Source organism: Pongo abelii, chromosome 18 (genome assembly GCF_028885655.2).
Source record: "Pongo abelii isolate AG06213 chromosome 18, NHGRI_mPonAbe1-v2.0_pri, whole genome shotgun sequence".
Taxonomy (NCBI): Eukaryota; Metazoa; Chordata; class Mammalia; order Primates; family Hominidae; genus Pongo; species Pongo abelii.
In genome coordinates this window covers 49,055,604-49,078,055 of record NC_072003.2, presented here as the reverse complement: position 1 = coordinate 49,078,055, position 22,452 = coordinate 49,055,604, and the positions used below count along the sequence as shown (strand labels likewise).

The window sequence follows — 22,452 nt, the reverse complement described above, 5'->3', positions numbered from 1 at the left end:
GGTGGGTGTTTCAGAGTTGCTTGAACCGAGTTCTAAAACCACTCTGTGGATCTCTGAGAAAGACTCAAGAATTGGTCTTCAGCCTTTCATGAAATGAGCCTTGCAATGATTTTTAGTGAGTGCCTCTCTCAAATGTATATGTGTGTATGTGTAGCAGACAGTTCAAGCAGGTTGATAGGAGAAAGGCAGCAAGGTGAACAGGAGACCAGTGGAGGCATTTCGAGACTCGGTGTTGTAAATATCAGCCACACAGAGCCTTTCTGTCCGCGGAGTCGGAGACCCCTGATTCTTCCCATAGCTTTTTGCATTTTCCAAAAGCTGCTACAACCCTTGTCTCTCACCATTTTACCTTTTATTCAGTTTACTGGGATGAAGAGGGTGGAGATGTGGCCACTTATCAAGGGAGGAATTAAGAGAGAAGATAATTTGGATAGATAAGAGTTCCAGCAGGTGAGGGATTTATTGCTTTTCAAGAACTGCTCCCCCCCCACCCCTTCTCTTAAGCAATATTCAAAAGTGTGTGCTTGAGTGTGGACAGCTCCACACCAAGTGTTTGAAACGACAAGGTCTTCACCTTTAAAGATGCTTGAAAGTGCTTCTTAAGGAACAGTGGTGTCTTTTACATTTTATTTTATTTTATTTTGCCTCCACTGCTGTGTGTCAGGGCTGATGTAGAGGCTTTGTGGACTTCCCCATCCCCGAACATTCTGCTGTGAAAGTCGCTTGACTGTAATTTGTAATTGATCTCGGAAATGTGAAAGCCCATAACAGGAAGGAAAGACAGAAATATAACAATTTCGAATGGATGCTCAGAAAGTGTGATTTGAAAGCACAGGCATTGCTTCTTTGAAAATAAAACTGGCCTCTGGGGGCTGGGGTGGTCTCACTTCCCACTCATGGACACAACCTCCCTTCTGGAGCGGGGTCACTTGTCCCCACAGTGTGTTTGTCCTTCTTTGGAAAACCCAGCTTACAGGGAGGACATCTAGTAAACAGGGAAGGGGGTCGGGGCAGTAGGGCAGGGGGGAGAATAGCCTCATTGGTTTTCAAAAGCCTTGTAATTTTATTAAAAAAAAACAAACCCTAAAGCCAGGAGTGTTATAAAAGTCACATTTTTCTGACCGATTTTCCCTCCCTACACCTTTCTCCCCTTTTTTGTTTCCTGGTGGTGTGGTGTGGTGTGGTGGTTGCAGTGATTTGTTCTCTTTGATAATTTTGGCCTCCTTTTCCCGGGCTGTTCTCATCATGCTCACTGATGTTATTTCGGCTGATGATATCAGGTGGTTTGGTTAACGATTACCACTGCAGTTCTCTCTGTCACTCAACATTAAGGAGGCCTGTCCCCTTTCACCCCATGGCTTTCTTAATCCATGCAACAGCCTCTTCATTTATAGAGAAAATTGATACATCTTTTCCCTTGCCTTAGCTTAAAACTTTTGAATAATTTTAATACTGTCAATTTTCTCTGTCTAGCAACTGCCTGTTAATTACAGTTCTTAATATTAATTAGCACTCAGGCTATGTCCATGCACCCGCCCACCCCAGCATCCCAAAGTACCCCCAGTGACTTCTCGGCACTCCCTTCCCCTTCTTTGTCTTCCTCTTCTGCCAGCGTGTAGCTCCTCAAAGTCCATCTTATAAATTTGGTGGTCTAGGGACTTGGGAACACTGCGTGTGTTTCCATGGAAATAATTGAGATGTAATAAATAGAGGCGTTCTGAGGTTACAGGTTTCTCGATTCAGCTGAGACCACATACAGGTATAAATTGTCGAGATTTGTTTGGCTAAATGTACATGATCTTGTAGGAAGGGCAAAACAAATCCTTTATAGGGTCTTTAGCTTTCTATGTGGAGTGGGGTAGCTAACATTTAATCCTAATATTTAATCCCCCCTCCTCAATGAAGTTATCGATTCCCAGCTTTGGAAGGGCCTGTTTTCATTCTAAAAAACATCCTTTATGTCTAGTAATTGCTGTTTAGATTCTTACACCTGTTTCCTTGCAAAAACTTAATAAGCAATAAAATAAGATAACTATGTGCCTCTGGCAGGGGAATCCTGCTAAACGGTTAACCATGAAGTGCCTAGCGTGCATTCATAATGAAAGGTGCAAAATGCTGGTGACTTTACAGTCATAAAGTAATTCAGAAGAACCAGCCAGCCCTGGCAATGTTGTGGCATGCTACAGTGTGTTAACAGAGGAGGAGGAGGGGGAACCAGGACGGCAGGAAACTGGAGCACTTGAGTACAGCGTTCCTAGCTGGAGACGAAAGGCTGGGGATCTGGTTCAATCTAATAGAAAGTTGCAATAATTGCTATATCGGTAGCCAACTCTTAAGCTAGTGGCTGTGGAATTCTTCCCCTGATGTAGGATTTAATAGTCTGGCAATTAGATGCATTGATTTCTCTTAACTGTTCATTTGGATGTGTAAACGAAAGGAACCTACCACTGAGGCTGATGATGCAGACATGCTGCCTGGCTCTTTGAAAAAGGCTGATTTAGGTGGTGGTGGTGGGAGTATATGCTTTTTCAAGGCAGTGTTAGGACCAGTTCTCTCTTCTTTCAAAATTTCTATCCATTCTGTAGTGAAGTGAACGGCACCTGTTCAAATTCTGTTTAAAAATAAAACAACGGTATCTCATTATAGCTGAAAAGTAAAAACATCCTTTTCTGCCACAGATGCTGAGAGTGCTTTCCCTGTCTTTGAGTGACTGGACTTTGTGGCAGATGGTCTGTAGGGTACCAAAGGGGCAAGTCACAGAGCCCTTTGGCTCTGAGTTCCTGACAGCCCTCCTGCAGAGAGAGTTCTTGCTCCCACTCCTCCTCAACAATGGTCTGAGACTTGTGACCACCTAGACCAGTGGCTCTGTCAAGCCTGGACTGGATGTAGGGACATGGCATCTTGGAAGGTGGGAAGGCTGTAAGATGTCAGTGGCTTGGAAAGTGTCTAGGAAATGACCCCTTTGAAACATGAGGCTCTCTAACTTCCTGCTTCTGGACTCGCAGTTTTCTGTAAGTGTCAACAACTTCTGACATGCAGGCATCTGAAACTGTCTCGAAAGTAAGCAGGCAGAGGATGGCTGGATTTCCTGATGGCCCCATCGTTTTTGCCAAGGTGGTGGGTGGGTTTAGTTCACTCTTTGTTTGACATAGGTTAGGATGGACTTGCCTTTCCTGGCCACTGGCTAAATTAAAGCTCAACCTTGTCCATGGTACGCTGGTGTTTGCAAAGAGTATTATCTTCATGTCTTGAAAACATTTGCAGAAGATACCAGGGTTCCTTTGTATCTGTGAGTCTAGGTTGATTACAGTAGAATACCTTGAAAACTGTTAGCGGGGTCCCCATTATTTGGGTAGCCAGGAAAACCCCGATACACTGTGGTTGGAGAAATTTGACAATTTCTGCAAATTCCCATCAGCTTGCAAGGGCATCTTGTGCATGGACACGTTAGTGGGTAATCAGAGAAGTTTCCCACCCAAAATGGATGAATTGAGCCTGGATTGGTTACATCCCGCTTGAAGTTTTTGGGGCTGCCTGTCAGCTCCCTCAGCCTACTGTGGGAGAGGCAGGGTGAAGTGAGTGAGGAAATGCTGATGGAAACTTTTGATTCATAGCTTACCTGCCAGGATCGGTGGCAGCCAACGATTGGGGTTGTACACTCAGTAAATATACTTTACTGCTTTCAAGGAGCGCCAATTAGCTGATTGCTCCATGTGGCTGTCTTTAAGGAGAATGCTGTTTTACCTATCTTCTTGCACAAAGGTTTGATTTTTAATGTCTTGTGAAAAGGATTCTCTTTGTCTTGATTGATGTCAGGAATAAAAGCATGATGGTAATATCCCTTTGAAAGCTATTGTATTGTCAGCCCTGGCTGACAGCGGGACGGCCTCCCAGCGTTATAGATTGGTGCTGTGAAAACACTGACATTTTCTTTGTTACGTTGCTGTTGTTCTACTTGCAAAGTCAATTACACAATGTCAGAGCTCAGTTACCAAGTTGACTTTGGAAGTAACAATGTCTTTCATTCTCTTTTTAAAGATATAATTTCCCTTTGTTGTTGTGGTTGTTGTTTCATTTTCTTTCTTTCTTTTTTAACCTGCCTCCCTCTGTTTACCTCCCCCTCCCTCTTGCCTCACCCCCCTCAAGAGTCTGAACATCCTAGCTAGGCAAACACACTCTGGTTTCAATTGTGACAAGTCAAATTCAAAGGCGACCACATCATTATCTCTGAATTCTTCAACTCATTCACATTTCAGTGGCTTCTTATTGATATAGTGACTAAAGCAGCCAAGATACATAAAAACCCATCAAATGAGATTACAGTGTTGATAATCTCTTATCAAGTGGGTTGTTCTCTGGATTTGGGGCCATTGAGGTTGGCAAATTCAGAGTTTTCTTTCTTTCTTTTTTTTCTGGAGACTACAACCTGGGCTGAACCAGGTTCTGGGTCGATGGGACTCCGGCAAACAGTTTTTTCTTACAGAAGATTTATAGGCATTTGTATCTCAGAGGCTGGAGCCATTGAGTTCTGGATTTGGGATCCTGAATGACGTCATGTAGAAGGGTAGAAGGGGTCTCATAAGAAAACCATGTCATCTGTCCTTCTCTCATTGCAGATGGCAAACTGCAATCCTATCAGGTGATCCCAGTGTGCCCAGTAAGGACTCAGGAGTGATTTGCATTCCCATCTAAGTGTGCAAAATCTTGCTACTGAACAGGAGGAGAAAACCTTGAAAAATATTCAAAGCTGAATATGGTTAAGGTGGATATTTTTTGGATGCCTGCCCCCTATCTTCTGTCCCTCCCTGCCTTCCCCAGAAAGAGGAAACTCTAATTCCTTAGTTCTCTAAACCTGGTCATCCAAGAAGCAGTGACCTTCGAGCTGCGGGTTGTTGGAGCATCCTCCTGCCTGATACACTGCGGGGCGAGGCGCTGCCCTGCTGCCACTGCCTCCAGATGACAGGGATCCATCAGGAAACTCCGTCCGAGACACTAATTGTGGGCCCCCGAAGTTATTATTATGAACCACCAGACAAGAGCCTGTAGTCTCCAGCAATTTGTCAGGACTAATTTTGTTTTTCTCCAATAATTGAAAATTAATGTCTTGAAGTGAAAGCAGATGTTCATGTCATCTTCTGAATTGGGATATAAAATGGGGCTCTGTGGATGTGCTAATTTAACAGCAATTTCCCTCTCCCAGATAATGGGGGTGCTGGGGCTGACGTCACCTTCGGAGCAGGGACCAGGGGCCGGGAGAGAGAGAGGCCTGGGTTATGCTCGTGCTTCTCGAGGGTTCATTTTGGAGGGAGAACCCACACAGAAAAAGATTTGCTTGTGCCATGAAACTTGGAGAACTCACTGTTTTGAATATTCATTTGCAGAAGAAGTATTTATTGAGGTAATTCAAGCATTATGCTGGGGAGCCTTCGTTTGGGGAGAGGGTGGCTTCCTACAGATGAGTGGATCCCCAGCTGTCATGCCTATCACCATCACCTACAATAAAGCTGGTTAAATTGCATATTCCTGGGCCCAGGTCCTGCAGATGCTCACCTGGCTGGTCTGAGGAGGGGCTTAGATCTCTTCATCCCCCAACTCCTGCTTTTAAACAATTTTGATAAAATATACCTAACTTAAAATTTACCATCTTAACCATTTTTTTTTTCCTTTTTTTACAGACAGGATCTTGCTCTGTCCCCCAGCCTGGAGTGCAGTGACGTGATCATAGTTCACTGCAGCCTTGAACTCCTGGGCTCAAGCAATCCTCTCACCTCAGTCTCCCGAGTAGCTAGGACTACAGGCTAATTTCTTAATTTTATTATTTGTAGAGATGGGGCTATGTTGCCCAGGCTGGTCTCGAATGCCAGGCCTCAGGGAATCCTCCTGCCTCGACCTCCCAAAGTGCTGGGATTACAGGCATGAGGCACATTGCATGGCCCATCTTAACCATTTTTCAGAGGCATTAAGTACATACACATTGTTGTTGGGCTGTCACCACCATGAATTTTTCATTTATAGTTGGCACCCAAGTGATGGTAGATTAGGGATCTGCAGCCCACCACCCCAGAGGAGGTCATCCAGGCCAGCCTCCCATTTCCAGGGTAAGCATGAGAAACAGAGGCTTAAAAGATGAGGCCATTCTCTTGGTGGGGGGTGGGGGGGTATGTTCTTTGCCTTGTTCTAGTGTAAGAGGTGAGATTGGATTGTCCAAGGCTGGGGCAGGGCATAAGACTAGGGTTCCGTCAGGGCTGGTGGGGCTGGGGGAAAGGGCAGGTGGGGTGCTACTAAGGACTTGCTGAGTGATCTGATGACCATTATTAGGATTAGAACATTTGTTTTGTCTCCTTGTGGGGACAGCATTCTTTTGAGACTGTGCCTGGTGGGTTGTGAGCTTGCCCAGTGGCCCTGGCAGATCCCTTGTGGCCCCTACGCCTGCCTGCCAGGACTCAGCTCCCTCGGCCTACCCAGTCCTGCACACTTAGGCTGGTTTGTCTATGACAAGGAGAGAGAGGAATGGCTGTTTTGTCCACTTGATTGCTTTGCTTTCTAGACCATCTTGGGCCCACAGGTCTAGGCTTTGCAAACTCTTCGCTGCCTTCCTCCTTGGAGGTGCTTGGAAACTTTTTCTTCCCCTGTTTTCTCTGTAATTGAAATTTGCCCTTTCGTTACCTGGGCATGAATTATTTTTTGCAGTGTTGTCATTCCCTATCCTGCTGTGAGGTATATCTCTTCTGTTGATCCTAATTAAATAAAACATACTGTTCACCTAACTCCTGTTGCACTGAATTTTACCTGCCTGAAGGCAGAGTGATGACCATCTGGGCTTAGTTAGGGAGCTGGGCATGGCCGGAGAGGGCAGCTGGGGTGGTATGACTGCACATTCAGGCTGGAAGACTGGGCAGGGGGACCTCCTTGGCCTGGAGCCTGCAGAACCTTGGAGCCACCAGCAACATACAGCATATTTTTGGTTACTGAACAAGAGATGTGTCTTTGTCCCTCGCCCCCTGTGGCTGCAGTTTTGAACTTGGAGAGAGGAGACACAATCATCAGCTCCTGAGGGTCCCCAGGGAGAGGGGGAGGGAGGAGAAACAGGTGCCCCGAAGTGGGGAGATGGAAAGAGGAGGCAGACTTCTGTCTCTGGGGTGGAGGCCACAGAGAGTGCTGGGGTCTCTGGGGAGCAGCAAGCAGTGCGTGGGTTCTCAGTGCCCAGGACAGCCCCTGTGGATGCCCTGTGCCCCTTAGGGAGACACTGGCCAGCCAGGGGCCAGACACACATGTTGGGAAGATTCACTGTTTTTGCCTTTGAACCTCTCTGAATCCTGAAAAACACAGGTTGAAAAGGAACTTTGGAGGTCACTTTATTTACCCTTCTTTGGGTGTGTTTCTGGCAAACTTGGTTTCATCCAGCCTGGACTACACACTTTCACTCGCAGGGCGCTCACTACCTCTGTGGCATATCTGTGCCTTTTTTTTTTTTTTTTTTTTTTTGAGACAGAGTCTTGCTCTGTCAGCCAGGCTGGAGTGCAGTGGAACGATCTTGGCTCACTGCAGCCCCCACCTCCCAGGCTCAAGCAATTCCTGCCTCAGCCTCCCGAGTAGCTGGGATTACAGGCGTGTGCCACCACGCCTGGCTAATTTTTGTGTTTTTAGTAGAGACGGAGTTTCACCATGTTGGCCAGGCTGGTCTCGAGCTCTTAACCTCAGGTAATCTGCCTGCCTCGGCCTCATCTGTGGCTTTTTAGCTTGAATTTCACACATGAAGCTGCAGTCTCCTCTCTGTGTTGGTCCTGGTTCCACCTCCTGGGGCCACAGTGAATAGCTCAAATCCCCAGTCCCTCCAGCAGCCCCATGTCCTGCCTTTCTCAGGGGAAGGGTCTCATGTATGGGATGCCAGCAGCCTGCTGGGCTTCCAGGGCCCCATGCTCATTCAGAAATGGCCTTGGCTGGGTGCAGTGGTGGCTTTTGCCTGTAATCCCAACACTTTGAGAAACCGAGGCAGGTGAATCTCTTGAGTTCAGGAGTTCGAGACCAGCTTGGGCAACATGGTGAAACCCCTCTCTACAAAAAATAAAAAAAAAAATTAGGAGGGTGTGGTGGCAGAAGCCTGTAGTCCCAGCTACTTAGGAGGCTAAGGTGGGAGAATCACCTGAGCCTGGAAGGTTGAGGCTGTGGTGAGCCGTGATCGTGCCACTGTGTTCCAGCCTGGGTGACAGAGTGAGACCCTTTCTCAAAACAAAACAAAACAAAACAAAACAAAACAAAAATGTGAGCCGCGGTGGCTCAGAACTGTTGTCCTGGTGCATAAGGAGGCGAGGCTACGTATTCGAGGTCAACCTGGGCAACATTAAAAAAAAAAACCTCTCATCCATTAAAAAAAAAAATTGCTGGGTGCAGTGGCTCACACCTGTAATCCCAGCATTTTGGGAGGCCGAGGCAGGCAGATCACCTGAGATCAGGAGTTTGAGACCAGCCTGGCCCACATGGTGAAACCCTGTCTCTACTAAAAATAAAAAAAATTAGCCAGGCATGGTGGCATGCGCCTGTAATCTCAGCTACGCAGGAGGCTGAGGCAGGAGAATCGCTGGAACCCACTGCACTCCAGCCTGGGTGACAGAGCAAGACTCCGTCTTAAAACAAAACCAACCAAACAAAAAAACCCCCAAAACACAAACAAACAAAAAAATCTGGCCTCAACCTTCTGGGTCATTATGTCTAAAAGATTTGTTGTTTTTTTTTTTTTTTTTTTTTTTTTTGAGATGGAGTTTCACTCTTGATGCCCAGGCTTGAGTGCAATGGCGCGAACTCTGCTCACTGCAACCTCCGCCTCCTGGGTTCAAATGATTCTCCTGCCTCGGCCTCACGAGTAGCTGGGATTACAGGCATGCGCCACCACACGTGGCTAATTTTGTATTTTTAGTAGAGACAGGGTTTCTCCATTTGGCCAGGCTGGACTTGATCTCCCGACCTCAGGTGATACACCCTTCTTGGCCTCCCAGAGAGGTGGGATTACAGGCGTGAGCCACAGGGCCTCGGCAATATTCCTTAAATGAATGAATGAGTGTGTGAATTGTTGAGGGAATAAATATGAATGGGGAATGAATATGAATGGGTGAACAAGTGAACAAATGAATGAGTGACTAGTGAGTAAATGACTCAATGATGAGTAAATGGATTCATAAGTGAATGAGTGGATAAGCGAGTGCGTGAACTGAGAGGGAGCACAGGCCTTTGCAGGGCTTGAGTTCACTGTGAGAGTCAGTCTTTGCCCCTCCCGCTGCCCCAGCCTCTGTTCCTGATGAGGAGGTGGGAGCTGCAGGACACCGGGCTGGGAGAGGCTGATGCCCGTTCTTCTTCATACTCAGGGTACATTGTGCTGTGAGATCACAGCTGCTGTTTATCGAGGGCTTTATGTCATGGATTGTGTTAGGCTTGTAAAACATTTCTCTTAAAATGATAAAAGCAATGTGAGATTTTTGTACTAACTTAATTTTAATTATTTATTTTCTTAAAGTTTGGATCTTGCTCTGCTACCCAGGCTGGAGTACATTGATGTTATCATAGCTCACTGCCACCTCAAACTCCTGGGCTCAAGCTATCCTCCTTTCTTAGCCTCCTGAGTTGCTGGGACTATAGGTGCGAGTCACCATGCCCGCCTCTTTTTTTTTTTTTTTTTTAACAGATGGAGTTCTCCATGTGTTGTTCAGCCTGGTCTCAAATGATTCTCCCACCTCGCGCTCTCAGAATGTTGAGATTACAGGCATAAGCCTCTGCGCCTGGACTTAATTTTAAATAAAACAGAATATTCAACTCAATAACCTTGCCATCCTGCCTGTGACCCTCATCCTGCTACATCATTGCCATGGCTCAGAATAGACACATTTGACCAGCTCGATCCTGGCCAGGGATCAGCCACCATTAAGTGGCCTTGGGACCCTCTTCATCTTTGAAGGCGGGGTGGTCTGCCCTAGGAACAGCACTAGGAGTGAGGGGTGGGGCCAGCTAAGTGGGTGGGAGGGGGAAAATGGGATGTGTTGGCAGGGAACCTGCCAATCACTCAGAATAGAAAAGAAAGACCCCATTCTCCCTGAAGGTCTGAGTCAAGATTCCTTCATTTCTGTCCTTGTGGAGGGGAGGGGGTTGGAGGAAACACACTCTGACTTTGGGCAAGACAGTTCCTTCTATGGGCCTCAGTTTCCTAGTTTTCTGTTTTCCTAGTTTCTCAGTTTTCTATGAAATAGGATAGAACTAGTAGGGTTAGCTACATGAGTTAAGTTTCCAATCTTGGTTAGTTGCACATCAGTATCATCCTAGGCACTTAAAAAATAACATTACCTGGGCTCCACCATAGATGAAATAATCCAGAATCTCTGAGGATGGGAGTAATTGGAATGTGCAGCCAGGGTTAGGAACCATTAGTCTAGGAGATAGCACCTAGAGTATATATATGTGTTCCATGTTAATAGCCATAAGGAGGTCTACAAAATCATTGCACCAGACTTTATTTACAGTCTTCCATTGGTCAACATTTAGTTGCTTCCAGTTTTTTGCTGTTTTAAACGATGATGCAGGGAGTATCCTCATTTATAAACCTTTGTGTTCTTGTTTGAGTGTTTCTTTGGCTGGATTACTAGAAGTGAAATTGTTGGGTCAAAGGGTATTCACTCGAAAAATTTGATAAATATTTCCAAATTGCCTTCCACAAAGTCTGTACCAATTTACCCTTCAATAATAGGGCATGAATGCATGTTTCTCCTAATCCTTGCCCATATGTGATGATGTTTTGTTTTTTCTTTTTCCTTTTTTTTTTGAGATGGAGTCTCGCTCTGTCACCAGGCTGGAGTGCAATGGCGTGATCTTGCCTCACTGCAACCTCCGCCTCCCGGGTTCAAGCGATTCTCCTGCCTCAGCCTCCCGAGGAGCTGGGACTAAGGCACATGCCAGTACGCCCGGCTAATTTTTTATTTTTATTTTTAGTAGAGATAGGGTTTCACCATGTTGGCCAGGATGGTCTCGATCTCTTGACCTCGTGATCCACCTGCCTCGGCCTCCCAAAGTGCTGGAATTACAGGCGTGAGCTACTGCGCCCCGCCTTTTTCTCTTTCCTTTTTCTTTTTGGCAATCTGGCAGGCAAAAAACGGCACATTGTTTAAATTTGCACTTCCCTAATTATTAGTGAATTGCCTTTTTTTCCCCCTCAAGATATGAGGCTTTGCTATGTTACCTAGGCTGGTCTCAAACTCTTGGGCTCAAGTGATCTTTCCACCTTGGTCTCCTAAAATGTTGGGATTATAGGTGCAAGCCACCACACCTGGCCTCTTATGTTTATGGGCCGGCCTGCCTGCCTTTCTTCCTTCCTTCCTTCCTTCCTTCCTGTCTCTCTCTCTTTCCTTCTCTTCCCTTCCCTTCTCTTCTCTTCTCTTCTCTTCTCTTCTCTTCTCTTCTCTTCTCTTCTCTTCTCTTCTCTTCTCTTCTCTTCCCTCTTCTCTTCTCTTCTCTTCTCTTCTCTTCTCTTCTCTTCTCTTCTCTTCTCTTCTCTTCTCCTCTTCTCTTCTCTTCCTCTGTCGCACAGGCTGGAGTGCAGTGCCATGATCTCGGTTCACTGTGACCTCTGCCTCCCAGGTTCAAGTGATTCTCCTGCCTCAGCCTCCCGAGTAGCTGGGATTACAGGCGCCTGCCCCCATGCCTGGCTAATTTATGTATTTTTAGTAGAGACAGGGTTTTGCTATGTTGGCCAGGCTGGTCTCGAACTACTGACCTCAGGTGATCCGCCCACCTGGGCCTCCCAAAGTGCTGGGATTGCAGGCGTGAGCCACAGCACCTGGCCATTTTTCTTTCTTCTTCTGAAGGGTCACTGCACTATAGAGCTTGGGGATATGGGCATTTCTTTCCCTTGGTGAGTCCTTTGGTCGTCTGCCCTCCTTCCCTCCCTTTCACATCCATCCTTCCATGTAAATCCTGAGCATCTGACTCAGGTGAGGCTCAGCCTAGGCTCCAAGGAAGATGCAGAGAGAATGCAGAGGAGGCCATGTCCTCGGGAAGCCTGGAGGCCAGAGAGGGGAGTAGACCCTAACCACTGGACCAGACAAGGCAGCCTAGGACAGAAGTGTGGGCTGAGGGCTGTGGGAGGGGTGAGAGAGTTGGGGGGGATTCCCTTTGGTAGGGGAATCAGGTAAAGCCTGGAAGAGGGGGTAGCATTTTTTATTTGGTCCCTGAGGGATGGAATCACAACACTAAGAGCAGCTAGCCTCTAATGGGCACCCCTTGTATATAGGCACTGGGCTATGCACGTTATGGGCAGTAGCTCATGGAATCCTGACACTTGATTTTGACTGCTGAGGTGGGGACCTTAGGCTTTCTTTTTTACCAGCAGTCCTGGAGCTTGGAGAACCCTCAGCTGAAGTTCCTTTTCATATAGGTGATTAAACTTGCCCAGAGAGAGCAAGCTAGGTGTCCAAGGTCATACAGTGACCTTGTGGCAGAATTGTGCCTGGGGATAGGAGAAGGGGGAGCTGGAGGATGTTGCTGCTGCCACTGTTCTGCCTTCGGAACAACCTAGGATCCCCAAGCTTCTGGAGTGGGGGGAGGATTCTGAGCAGACAGATTTGGGCTCCTACCCCTCTTTCCCCACATCCTTGCCATGTTATTGGTAAGCCTCAGTTTCTTTTTCTTTGAAATGGGCTCTACTCCCAGGAGAGAGGTGAGGAGGAAATCTCAGGTAAGGAAGAGCTTGTTGGTCAGGCTTTAGCCTGTCGTTTGCTGGGGCAACCCTGCCCTTTTTAGAGACACCAGGTTTGAAGGGGGCTTTTGGATCTCTCCTCGAATCCATCCTCCCCACCCCACCAGAAGACAGTTGCCCTTCTCAAGGGGCTTCCTGGCCAGGCTCAGGGAAGCGGCTGTGTGGGAGGGCATATGCCCCATAATAGTTGTGCATGTGTGTGAGTCTGTGTGTGCCTGTATGTGCACATATGTGTGCATGTATGACTGTGTGTGTGTCTGAGTCTGTGTGGGTACCTGTTGGGTACGTGTGTGCATGTGTGTGAGTCTGTGTGTACTAGTGTGTGCATGCGGATGCGTGCTAGAGTGTGTGTCTGTGTACACGTGTGCATGAATGCATATGTGTGTGTGCGTGTGTGTGCCTGTGTGAGTGGTCATATGTGCCAGCTTCCAGGGCAAAGAGACTCTTCAAATTGCTTGCCTGGTTCAGACTCTCAGTACAGGGACAGAGAACATACTAGCGGGTGGTAGACTTTGCTTATGAATTTACTTTATATCCATTCATTCAGGTATTTTTGGAGCATTGTGTTTAACCTGACCCTGTAAAGAGAAAGAAGCAAGTTCTTTCTTTCTAAGATTCAGCTGGCCATGTATAAAGTTGTGGTTGTGAGGGTGGGAAATGAATTTATATTGGTGTTTCCCAAAATGTATTCCAGGATTTTGTTGATGTTCCACCCCCCAAAAAGCGAAAAGTTTTCTGTGGCCAAATGCATTTGGCAAACACTGGATTAAACAGAGTTAAAATTTTTTTTAAAAAAAACTTCACGGCTTCTCGGAGCCTTTAAAATGCCAGCATGGGACTCTCAGAGATGTTAATAATTTGTGATTTCCAAACTTATTTGATCACTTGTCATGGAATCCTCTTATCTGGGGCACGGTTTAGGTTTCAAGGCTTTTAGGAGCTGCTATCATTAGCTGCTGCTCGTTTGTTCATTCATTCCTCTCACATGTTTACTGAGAACCTACTATGTACTAGGCAGTATTCAAGGTGCTGTGGCCACCACGTGGACAGGTTTATTCTAGTTGAGTGAGGAGCCATTTGCAAGCACATTTCTGTTAAGCAAATTAGGTTCTGGGGCAGGCAGGGAGGCTGTGTAGAGAAGGCCATCCTGGAGGTGATGCTGGATCCCAGACGGTGAAGGGGGCTGCTTCATGAGGGGAGCTGGGGGCCTGGAGGTCTTTGTGGTTGATGCTTTGGGAGGCTGGGAGGTTGTGGCAGGTGGGGGTCCTTCTCTGAGCCTCTGTCTCCTCACCCTGGGAGGGCGGCGGGCCGGCTGGGAAGGTGCAGGCTGCAGCTCCAGCCAGCAGGCTGGGTGGGGCCCGGCTCTGTTCTCTCTGGAAGCTTCCCTGGGGCCGCGAGTCAGTTCCCTGGGGCTGTTTCTGGGCAGAAGCCGCTTCAGGGTCCCAGTCTTGCCCTGGGGACCTCAGTGTCATGTCCCGCTCCTCTGCCGCAGACATGCAGGCCTCTCAATGCACAGGTGACTGGGAGGGCTCAGGGGATGGGCCTCCCTGGGCCTGCCTGCTGTGAGCGCCACCCGGCAGAACTCCTGCCTGTGCCGGCCACTGCTCCCTGTGTCTGGCAATGGACCACGTTCCCACCCCCATCTGACAGATGGGCACATGGGGCCAGGAGGCTCCCACAGCCCGTTACCTCAGAGGCCGGCCCCTCTCCAAGGCATCTAGCCCTTCTCCAAGCCAGGGCTGTGGCCTGAGGCTTGTGGGGTGGGAGGAAGTGTCTGGGTGTGGGGGCCGAGATTTCCAGGACGGGAGGTGGGATCTGAACCCTCCAAGGTCCTCCTGGAGTCCGATTGCGGAGTTGCCTTGTAGGATCTGGGTCCTGGGATGAGGGGAGGGGACGGAGAAACCGCGGGGGAGGGGAAGGGGTCAAGGGTCGGAGAGGAGGAAGAAATCCAGGGTGGGGTGGCAGTTGGGGAGGAGGCGGGGAAGGGGGGATGGCTGGGAAGAGGCGGGGAAAAGCAGGGGAGTGGGCCTCGGGGCTCTTCCCGCCCAGCTACCCGAGGGGAGTCCGGCCGACGCTTGGGAACGCGGCCCCTCCCGGGCCCTTGTCTGCCCGGCCCGCGGGGGCAGCCCCTGGACCCCTTTGAGGTGGCGGCATTGGGAACGCGCTGGGCCGCCTCCCGCGCGGGAGGGCTCCATGGCTGCGGCGCAGTCACTCAGGGCCAGGTTCGGGCACAAAGCGGCCGCGGCGGGGGGCCGGCTGGGAAGGCGCAGGCTGCGCAGCTCGCTCACGCGGCCCGGGTGGGGCCTGGCTTGTTCTGCGCCGCGGGCCGCCCCCCGGCCGCCCGCCCCTCGGAGTCTGGCGCCCTCAGGACTCCGGGTCCCAGGCCCAGCTCTGGGGACGGCGGCGTCGGGCCCACAGCTGGTGCCGCCCGTGGGTGGGCTGCGGGCCCGCCAGCCAGATGTGCGCCTCGGGAGCCCTGGGGCACTGGAGCCCCGATCGGGCCTCCGCTTTGGGGTGGGGCTGGGGGAAGGCGGGTGACAGCCGAAGGGCCATTCCCTGGTACATCCTCATACACGTAATGCCGCTGAGCGCACTTCCCAGGTACTGAGGACTGTTCTGAGCACTTAACATTCGTTGATTCATTCAAGGTTCACAGCACCCCTGTGAAATAGGTACGTGATGTGTATCCCCATTTTACAGAGGAGGAAACCGAGGCACGGGGAAGTAAAATAAATGGCCCAGTGCCCCACTGCTAGGGCAAGATTTGAACGGAGGCACTCCGGCCGCAGACCTGGCCCCAGACCCGTGCTCAGTCCCTGCAAGGTGCCCAGGCCTGCGTGGTGGGCTGGAGGCCTGGCCCCAGGGGTGCAGCTTCCAGTGCATCAGCACGTATCCAATAAATTACAGATGAAGATTGGCACACAGATCTGAGTCATGATTCTGGGTTTGCCACTTAAAATTCCTTCTCTGGATGGATCCTTCTTGACTTCATTCATTCACTGGATGGGTAGTTCTGAGTTTGTGATGGGCCAAATGCTAGTGCTGGGTCCTTGCCTTCAGGGAGCTTACGGCTTAGTAGCAAGACAGACAATAAAGAGTGAGCAGCTCCCCGGCTTGTAATTGTTCATTGAGAGACCGCTCTGGCTTATCTGACTTGGACAAGGTCCTCCCGGGAGGGCACTGCAGAGGAAGTGACGTGACCGCTGGTGTAGGAAGATTAGAGGGAACTGCAGAGGACAGTGGCTAGTCTCCTCTGGCTCTGAACTCATTCACTAGGGCTGCCTCTGCCTGCCTTGGGCTCGCCCCATGTGGGGAAGGAGGGAGAAGAAGAGGCCATAGTCTCTGTCCATGAGGACATGATGGGACAAAATCTGGGAGAGTTTTGAGTGTGACTGTCTGGAGGGGCAGGGGCAAGTGCTGGCAGGCTCTCCTGGAAGGGCTGGAGCAGGGATGAAGGAAGAGGCAGGGTCGGGTGCTGGGAGAGATGGCTGGGTTGGAGTGGCATTGCAGATGGCCTGTTGATGCATGCACACAGCATGGTGCATGGTTCTTTCTGGGGAGTCCCCAGGGAAAGCCACCGGGGCCTTGTGCTTAAATGACCCCTAAGGTTTGCACAACCTCTGTGCACTGTGTGGTTCCAGAGGCTCTCACAGGCACCTCCAAGTTGTGGGGGTCTGGGGAGGGGTTGTCCCTCTTCATTTGCCAGTTGAGGAAAGGAGGTTCAGAGACGCACACAGCCTTGCCCTGGCTCACACAGCCACGTGTAGCAGGGCCTGTGTCCAGCTGGCAGGCAGGCTGCTCCTTTCCAAGGTCTCCATATCCCATGGACAGGGACCCTGACCCCCAGGCCTCAGCTTGCCAGGGCCCCCTCTGTACATTACTGGGGTGGGAGGTGGAGGGGGATGCTCCATCACTGTCACCCACGTCCCTCAGCCTGGCTTTCCACACTGAGCTGCCCCCATCCCCCAGACATCAAACCAGGCCAGTGAGGAAACAGCTGCTCCCATGTGTCCCGGCGTCCACAGTCCACTTTGAATTGGGAATCTGAATGGGCTTTATTTTGAATTTCCTGTATCTGTTGGCTCAAAATACCCATTGCTCAGGCTCTCCCAGGGGAATGTAGAGGCCTGTCCTGGGTTCCCAGGGTCTGAGCTCATTTTCCTACTGGGACGTGTTGGACAAGGTTGGGCCTGGCCCCAGACCTCTCTTTGTATCCTGTCCTGCCTTCTTACTAGTAGGAGAGTTCCAAGCCTGCTCTTGTGGAGAGAGGTTCGGTGGGAGAGAGGGAGCGTCAGGAGGGGATAAGGGCGTTCATGGGGAGTATTTACTGAGGTGATTGTGGGTCCAGGGCTCTCTGAGGGCTTCCTGCACGTGTTCTCATGAATCCCCTCCGCAGCCCTGTGAGGTTGGTACCATTATGTTCACCATCCTGTGGGTGAGGCAGCTTTGAAGGTCAGCCTGAGGTCCAAGGTCACATGTCACAATGAGGCTGCCCCATGCCTGGTGCCTGCCTGAGTAACTGCCAGGGTCACTGTCTTCACACCTGGTGAGCCAGCGCCATGCTGGAATCTTCTCCCAGAGCTCCTGGAGGCAGACCGTAAACACCTCGATCCCCCTGGGACCCAGCTGGTGACTAAGTCCCCCTTCCCCCCCATGCCAACCCCCTCCCCCGCTGGGCCTGCTCCTGAGGCTCACTTGGGAGAGAAGCAGCTTGGACAGGTTGGAGGTGGAGGATGTGCCAGGCCAAGTCCTGGGACATTTGAGACAGGTGGTGGGCAGGGCTGTACTTGCTTCCTGATTTTTTGGGAACTGCACACCCGGCAAGGTCCAAGGCCGGGCACAGCTAGGCCAGCACCTCTGTTCTGCTAGGTGCGAAGTGGGAAGTGTTTGCTGCATTTAGGGTATTTAGGCTGGAGGGTCCTCATTTCTACTGTGTTTTCCCCACAAGGCCCCAGGAGTCCAGTTGGCTCAGCTAGAAATCTTAGCTGTGATTGTCGGGGTAGGTAGCCTTGCTGAGGGATTCAAAACAGGGCCCTGTCCTCTGGGCCTCTCTCTGTCTCCACCCAAACTGCTCCTTGGGCCCAGGACCTGGCCTGGAAGCCTGCATCTTCTTCCCATCAGCATTTTCCCTGGGGCTTAAGTTGGAACCTGTGGGTGTGTGCCCCTCCTGGGCCCCATTTTCCCAGCGGTCTGTCAACTGGCACTAACACCCGGGAGCAGCAGCTCCTCTTCCCCTCCCTGTTGAAACCTCACTCCCAGGCACCGGACCCTCTGCATCCTCTGCCCTCCACCACCTCCTATGCAGGCTTCCTGGAACCTGGGGACCCTGGAGGTTTCTGGACCATATCGAGTTGCTTGGGTGGTTGCATCCCTTTTTTTTGGGCCATGCCGGGTGGGGGAGCTGGGAGAGAAGCTGATGATTGGGTCAGGCCCAGCCAGGGGTGGAGGCTGCCCACTGGCCCGCGTCTCCCCGGAGCAGACTGTGGGCCCCCAGCCCTGTCTCTGAGGGGCCTGGGGCCTGGAGCCTGGCTTCCCCTCCTGGCTAGGGGGCATCGCTGTTCACCATTTCCTGCCTTCCTCCCTTTTATTTTGCACCAGGCCCCCCAGGAACGCCTCTGCAGGGACGTGGGGCCCATGCTCACCCTTCTTCCCGGTGATGAGGCCTGACTTGGCCTGGCACCACCACAGTCCTGCTGAGTCTGGGCCCAGGATGGGGTTGGCTGTATTCTTCTCTCCACCCTCCTTAGACCCCACCTCCCGGTTGGACAGCTGGGCCCGAGGCCAAGGCTGAGCCAGGGGGCCAGCACCGATTGAAAGTGCTCCTCACAGACCCCTTGGCTGGGGGCCCATGGGGTGTGGGGGCTCTGGAAGAGGCTGAGGGCCTCAGAGAAGAGGGAGTCCCCCCAAGGCCAGGGGGTGGGAGAAAGCGAAGCACTGACTTTCTGGGGCAAGAGCCAAGGCTCAGCTCCCCTGGTGTTAATCCGGAGGTGATTTGGAGACTCCCCTGAAGGCCTCAGCAGCCCCTCTGCCGCTCAGCCCTGGCCCCCCAAGGCGCACTGCACACATGGTTTTGCTTTTCCAGGCATCTTCCCCTGGTCCCCTCCCCCTGGGTGCCTTCTCAAGCTCCTTGGCCCCTCCCCCAGCCCTCCTGGGCCCCTCCTTCCTCCTTGACCCACTTTAGTCCCCTGTTGCTGGGGGAGGGGAGCGCACAGCCGGCGGCTCTGATCCTGGCGCTCTCCCCCAGCATCCCCTGGGGCGGGCTCTGGATGGAGCCTGCAGGCTGAGCCGGCCTGGCCCCAGGGACTGGCACACAGCGTGCTCCGAGTGGCAGCCTCCCTGCCCCCTCCGTGGACAGACAGTTCTGGACAGCTGCCCCTGCCCGGGCCCCTGGGAAGCCCTGCCAGGACCAGGCTCCGATTTCCCCCAACCCCAGGGAGCAGTGGCTCCAGAGGTCCCTCCTACCACCGCCTCCTTGGCTAGTGCACTTCCCAGAGGGGACGCAGGGCAGGGCCCAGCCCTGGCCTCCACCCATTCTTCCCCTAAATCTCTGCTGGAGAGGCTGGAGCCGGGGTCAAATCCTTTGTCTGCTGTTGATCTGTGTGACTTGGGGAACTCCACCAAAACCTCTCTGGGCCTCATCTGTGCATTGAGGGACTTGGAGCAGATAGCTAACCTCCATCAAACATGCCTGTGTTCCCAGGACTGCTGACTGTTTACGTTTAGCGTCTCTTTGTATTGTCAAAGCACTGTGTTCATGCTGTCTCAATCTGTATTTTCAAGATGAGGCAACTGAGGCACCGAGAGAGGAAGTCACTTGTTTGAGGTTATGTAGGCTGTATGTGGTGGAACTGCAGGGCCTTAAGCCCAGGCAAGACTGATGAGATGATTTTTCTTCGCCCTCACATCCTCCAATCGATCCTGACCCTGGGGCTGTTAACTCTTCAGGGACAACCGCCCAGCCCACTGAGGACTTGGGATCTTCACTCTGTCCTGCTTGGGTGTTGGCTGGGTCCCCAAGCCTGCCCCCTGCCCTGTGACAGGCTGTGGGAAGCCAAGGCCGCTGCCCGCCCCAGCTGGGAACTCGCTCCATCCTGAGTTCCAGTTCTGTGGTCCAGTGGCCTGACCGAGTACAGGAGCCAAGTGCAAGAGCCAGGATCCAGGAGCGGCCTGGAGTTTCTGCCTGCCCTCCCTGCCCTCCCTGCCCACCCAGCCCTGCTGCACCCCTGCACATGCTCCTCTCCTCCCTTCCCACGAAATCCCTGAAAAACAAATATAACATATACAGTGGAAAGGTCCTGAGGGGGCTGTTGAAATTTGGGAACCAGTGCTTCCCTAATCTCTGCATTTTCTGTCTTTTCCTTCTTAAGCCTTGACATCTGTCCGTCCTCTGGGAACCTTTTCATTTCACCATCATTGTCTTGCCGAATAAAGGAGGGGGTGGGAGGTGGGAGGGGGCTCTGGGAGCGAAGTCAGGACATCTTTTCTTATTTGCCTAATTTCCTCACTCAAATGTGTCTTGTGATTAAACATTTTCTTAGCGAGCTTGGTTAGGGCCAGGCTGAGTTTCTTTTCATAAACATTGGCAAGTGAATTTAACAGCCCTGTTTGTATTAGCTGGAGGTTTCATTTGCATAGTGATTGTTCTTAGGAAACAAAATAATCGCTTGCAGTTTATGAAACTGTATAAATACCGGGGTCTGGAGCTGGGCGCATGCGTAGGCCTTTGCTCTCGCACGTAAATCCATCCTGTTTGGGGAGGATATTCAGGCTCCAGGAAGAGCCAAGTGCTGAGGGTTTTCTCTGCGGAGCGGTGTTTCCCTGGCTGGAGTCCTGGGCTCTGGGTGTTACCTGCTGGGCGGAGCTTGTGAAAGCGGATAAACCTCCCCAAGCTTGTGCGTGGACCCCGGTTCCAATCAGGGTCCCATGAGGGGCCAGGCCTGGCAGGGCTGGGCGAGGAGGAGGGTTGCTCACCTGAGCGCCCACTCCTTTATGTTGTCCTTCCAGCCTTTTAGATGAAGGCTGCAAACTGGAGGCTCGAGGCTGAGTGTTGCTCACAGATGTGTTTTGATTGGCTTGCGCTGTGTTTGAAAGAAAGAAATCAACACTGAGAGATCTGGAGATGTCACAGAAAAAAATTGGAGTTCTTGCTTCTGTCTCCTAAGCAATGGGTAGATCTGGGACTTCAACGTCCCCGTTTCAGGCTTGGCTACCATCCTGGGGCTGGGGGTGGTGACTGCTTCTGTAGGTCGGCATGTCTCTTCTGTCCATCACAGTCCAGACCTTGGCTGAAGTCACCCATTGATGTCCCTGTCTGGCCCCTGGGGAATTTAGGGTCCTGCTTGCAGTGGGTCCTCTCTGTTCACCATGTGCCCTGTAGGCTTGAAGTCAGCGATTCACCTGGCCCCTCGGGTGCTCTGTTCTGACCTGTCATAACTGCTCCTGCATCTTTTGGCTGTACCCTTCCCTCTCTTGCCCCACTCAGGCCCTGCCTATTTGAGGAGTGCCTATTTGAGGAGCGCCTATTTGAGGAGCTCTTCCTGGGCCTTCTGGCTTTGCCCCCAGTGGCTGTGAGTTCAAGCTCTCCTGATGTCCATATTGGCTGGGGGTGGAGATATGGACAGGGAGTCACTTTGCGAGGTCACACCCTTGTTCCCAGGAGCTTCTCTTTGCTCAGAACATTCCTGGCCTTTTCCTCAGCAGATCTCTCTGGAGCCTGCTGCCCCAGAAGACAGGCGTTTCATGAGCTCAGAATCTGTTTTTCAGACTCAGGCAGCATCGCCGCCCAGCTCGGTCAGCTGGCTTGGCCCGATTTTGGAATCTACTGGAGTTAAGTGGGCCCAGAATAATACCTGTCCATTAAGGGAATGGTTTGACAAAGCGTCAGGGCTGGGGTTGGATTTCTAGCTGAGGAATGATGCCTGCCCCACACCCCAGATGACCCAGCCTTGGTGGCCAGGGCCCTCGGATATTTGGTGCCTTTGTGGAGCCTCCACTTTAGAGGAGGAAAAGTCAGAAGCAACAAAGAAGGCAGGTGAAACTGATAAATACTGACACCTTCCTTTTTTTTTTTGAGATAGTCTCGTTCTGTCACCCAGGCTGGAGTGCTTACTGCAACCTCCGCCTCCTTGGTTCAAGTGATTCTCCTGCCTCCGCCTCCCCAGTAGCTTGGACTAGAGGCACGCCCCACCATGCCTGGCTAATTTTTTTTGTACTTTTTTTTTAATAGTGACGGGGTTTCGCCATGTTGGCCAGGCTCGTCTGGAACTCCTGACTTCAGATGATCTGCCTGCCCTGGCCTACCAAAGTGCTGGGATTACAGGCGTGAGCCACCGTGCTCGAACTTTATCGATAATTTCTTCACTGTGCAGCGCTCTGCCCTGTAGTCTTGGTGTCCCAGGTGTCCCCTGGGAGAACAGCTCCTGTTGATCCCTGTGTGCTTCCAGGCCTTCATCTTGGACTGCCTTGGGAAGTCACTGGGAGTTTCGTGCCCTGTATGGTGGTCTCATGCTGTTCTCACGGCAGCTCCAGCTAATAGTTATATTAGTTCCGCTTTATAGGTGAGGAAACTGAGGCTCTGCGGCCCAAGGTCATACAGCTGCCCGAGGTCACAAACCTGATAAATAATTGGAGATACTGGGATTTGATCTGCCCTCTTAAACCTGACCCTATATGATTTGTTTCTCCAATTATAAAATAGGGCAAATGAACCCATCTCCTAG

The 22,452-nt window shown here is 51.2% G+C and overlaps 1 protein-coding gene across 9 annotated transcripts in view; it reads left to right on the top strand.

Annotated features, from left to right (window-relative positions):
- Nucleotides 1–22,452, top strand: part of ZNF423 (zinc finger protein 423) — a 371,381-nt gene that overhangs the window by 5,498 nt on the left and 343,431 nt on the right. For 3 of the 9 annotated variants that reach the window (XM_054533872.2, XM_054533873.2, XM_054533871.2), the window contains exon 1: nucleotides 15,191–17,362. The exons of 4 other annotated variants lie outside the window; for them this stretch is intronic. The gene's annotated coding sequence lies outside the window, so the exon portion shown is untranslated. Of the gene's footprint in view, nucleotides 1–15,190; nucleotides 17,363–22,452 lie in introns of those variants that run through there. 2 more of the 9 variants (XM_054533875.2, XM_054533874.2) reach the window with 1 other exon arrangement.